Raw genomic sequence first — 3407 nt, 5'->3', positions numbered from 1 at the left:
ACTGAGAAGCAAAGGTTTCTCCTGTTGTCCCTCTGGAGAGAGAGTACAAGCAGGAGCTGCCCCAGGCACTGCAGTGGAGAACCAGCGAACCAGGCTCAGCTACTGCTTGGCTTAACCCAGCCTCTGCCTCCTTCTGAAGGGAGCAGGATTCTGGGCCACAGACCTTCTCTTGCCCCCAGCAGTTTGACACCCGTGACAACTGCATACCTATTCTGCCTTCAGTCTGGACCAGTCTTACCAGTCTGTATGCTGAGGAAGCCACAAACATCCCAGATGAGAAGGGGACTCCACCTTGCCCAAAGGAACAGCCCAAACACCTCCAGAGAGGTAGCCCTGACCTAAACTTCCCACTTCAGAGCTGACACTGGAGTATCCTACCACAGCATTGCTGATCAAAAAAAATCTAGGACTGATTCAAAGTCCATTTCACAGCTACAAGTCCATTACACAGCTGCCTGGCCACCATTCATTAACTGTAATGAAAATAATCCAGGGCTCCTTGCATCAAAGAATCTTGCCATTTCTTCATTCATTCCAAACACTTTGCTGAACTCAAAATTCAGCTGGAAAACATCATATGGGGTAGGTGGCGTAGGTGGCATCTCTGCTTGCCCTGCTCCTGGCTGTGCTTTTACTTTTCCCTATGTTGCATGCCCCCAGCCTTCATGAGGATACCTTGGGAAACCAAAACATTTACTTATGCCTGAGAGCAAATGCAGAAGTATATAAAATTTGGCCTTACACTTTATTAGAATTAATATTCATCAAATCTGAGACCAGGAGAAATTTATTTCTAAGGAATTAAACCAACTCCCTGCAGTGCTTGCCAATCAGCCACTGCAGAATTACAATAGCACATGAAACCTAACAAGAGAAACGGGTGGAAAAAAAAAGCCTTAACCAGAAGTAAAACTGACTCATCTCTTTATTGCCAACACCAAGAAAGATGCTGAGCGTAAACAAACAGCAGACATATAGGGAGTCACAATTTCTTTTAATGTGAATAGGCAGATAGTCAAGCTGGAGAGCAGGATCATCCTGCAGCTACTCTGGACCTAAAGGAAGTGGCTAGCACCAGGGTGAAGTTTCCAGGAGTGGCAAGGCCACCAGGGACCTGGAAGCAAGGAGAAAGCTGATAACTCCCTGCTCATAGAGAGCTCCTCACTACGCAGGCTGAAGAGCTGCAGCTGCAGGAGATGTGATCAACTCAGGGATGCCACATGTACATTTAAATCTCGAAGACTCTGTTGCTCTGGGTGATCTTCACAAGGCACTTTGACCTGAGCTGGCTAGCATCCCATCTGAGAGTGAACCACAGGACTTGTACAAGTGTCAAGCTCTGTGCCCTGTCTGCTGGGGCCTACAAGCTCTGCACACTGACATCAGTCCTGTGGGGAAACTAAATAGGTTAAGACTTGGGATCAGAGCCTTGGGAGGAACATCAGGAAAATCATTGTGGAAACAAGTTAGATTCCCTGGCAAAGTCCACGATGACCGACTAACATACTTTGAAGTAATTATTTTGTTACTTACTAAAAGCCCTTTGTTTGAACTTCAACTAGCAGGTGGGATTAATAAAGAAGCTGTACTGTTAGAATTATTTTTTTTTTTAAGCAGCTTTTACCAGAGTTGAAACACAGAGGCAACCTTAGTGCCTGCATCCCCACAACTGAGATTTCCAACAATTTCAAAGAATGGGTAGCATCACCTCTGTTAGAACAGCTCCTGGCCTGACAGTATTCAATACCAAGACTCTCCCATCTTTAATCTCTCCCACAGTATCAGAACCACACCTTTCAGAGTATCTCAGAAACAAACTAACAAGCTAAATCTTGCTTCAGTCCTTATTCAAGTAATTGCATTGTTTGTATGAGGGCTATTCACAAAAGGAGACAAGGAGAAGCATTTAGCGCTGCCATGAATGAATACTGCTCAACTTCAGAGGAAGCACGTGGAGAACTCCATGAAGCTTCTCCGGGATCATCTTGTGATTGCAAGGAATGCTAGATTGTGCGCCACCTGTATGAAATACAAACCACAGAGTGATACACTGCTTTGTTTACTAACAGCCCTTAGCCAATTATTTATTGGAACATGGTAAGTACCACGTTGTCTATTGGAATGCATTTAAAAAACAGAGCATACAGATTTTGAATCTGTTATTTAGGGATGTAGTCTGAGTGGATGGTTTTGCTTTCAAATTTCTGCCGCTTTCAGGTATTTATAGCTCCTGATAAAGTCACCAAGTGTGTTTTGTGCTTTGGCCCACTCCAGTTTCATGCAAGCACATTTACAAGAAAGAGCTGACTGATACCAAAAGGGCTGGGAGGCCAACGCTAAACCAGCTGTGCACCACTGCACGTACGACACAAGCAATACAACATGCCACAACCACCGAGTCACGTGCCTTACTCCTCCTCACAAATGCCGGCCATTGGAGCGACCACCGTTCTGAGCTGACTCCCACCACCCAATGAGAAAACTGAATGTGCGTTTCTTCCATAGGGACAGGTACTCTCTTCCCCCCCAACAGAGCGAGCCTGTATTGCGGGAGGAGTGCTGTGCTGGCAGAGTGGGTGCTGCTTTTTACATCTACTCCTGGTTCCAGTGTGAAAATCAGCATCGCACCTGCGCTGTCCAAATGGGTCTACATTACAGAGACGGGAGCAGGGAGAGCAGTCAGGATACACACTGTACTCCACTTCTTCATAAAACACACGTACTACATGGAGAAACGATAATCCCTTCTTAGTAGAAAATCCAAATTTCCAAAACGAATCCCCAGGCTAAAATGAATTATTGTAATAACCACAATCCTAGTGTGAGTGCTAATCAGAGAGGCGCAGCTGACCACCTGCTATGTGCCATATATATGGCTGAGCAGCTCTGTGTCCTGATGGTGGGCTGCCCCCATAGACTGGACGCCCCGATGGCTGGGTGCCCCCAGAATGAGATGGCAGCGCTGCTGGGCGTGCGGCCGCTGGACTCTACGCACTTCTGCTGAGTGCAGCATTAAGAAAAGAAAAAAAAAAAAGCACTACTGCAGCTCTGAACAGCAGGATGCAAAAATCCAAACCCAGGCCAAGTAATTTCTTCTTCAAGTATAAAAAGCACACAGGAAACAAAGCAAGAGACAACACATTGTACATGCCTGTTTTGGTGCAAATCCGTTTTCCGTGAAGATAAAAAATGAGAAAAGCATTATTTGACAGTGCTAGATGCTAGGGCAATGTTCTTAACATACCTACGGTAATTTTATTTAATTGCTGATGGAAAAGGCAGTTACATAAGAAGGTAATAACCAAAACATGAAATCATGAGGTTAGACTACAGCAAAACGGGAGGAGGCAAAAAAAAAAAAGGCAGTTTGTGCTTTAAATTTTGCTGCATTGTCAGGGAGCCAAAGA

The 3407-nt window shown here is 45.2% G+C and overlaps 1 long non-coding RNA gene across 1 annotated transcript; it reads right to left on the bottom strand.

Moving 5' to 3' along the window:
• Window positions 1-906: 906 nt before the first annotated feature.
• LOC109368355 lies at window positions 907-3389 on the bottom strand. Its single transcript, XR_002116328.2, has 2 exons — window positions 2629-3389; window positions 907-2019 (listed from the first exon to the last, which is right to left on the bottom strand). It is a non-coding gene; the product is annotated as an uncharacterized LOC109368355 (long non-coding RNA).
• Between the last annotated feature and the right edge of the window lie 18 nt (window positions 3390-3407).

The sequence above is a fragment of the Meleagris gallopavo genome, chromosome 6 (genome assembly GCF_000146605.3).
Source record: "Meleagris gallopavo isolate NT-WF06-2002-E0010 breed Aviagen turkey brand Nicholas breeding stock chromosome 6, Turkey_5.1, whole genome shotgun sequence".
Taxonomy (NCBI): Eukaryota; Metazoa; Chordata; class Aves; order Galliformes; family Phasianidae; genus Meleagris; species Meleagris gallopavo.
Note: the sequence above shows the minus strand (reverse complement) of the source record. Positions and strands in the feature narration are given on the sequence as shown.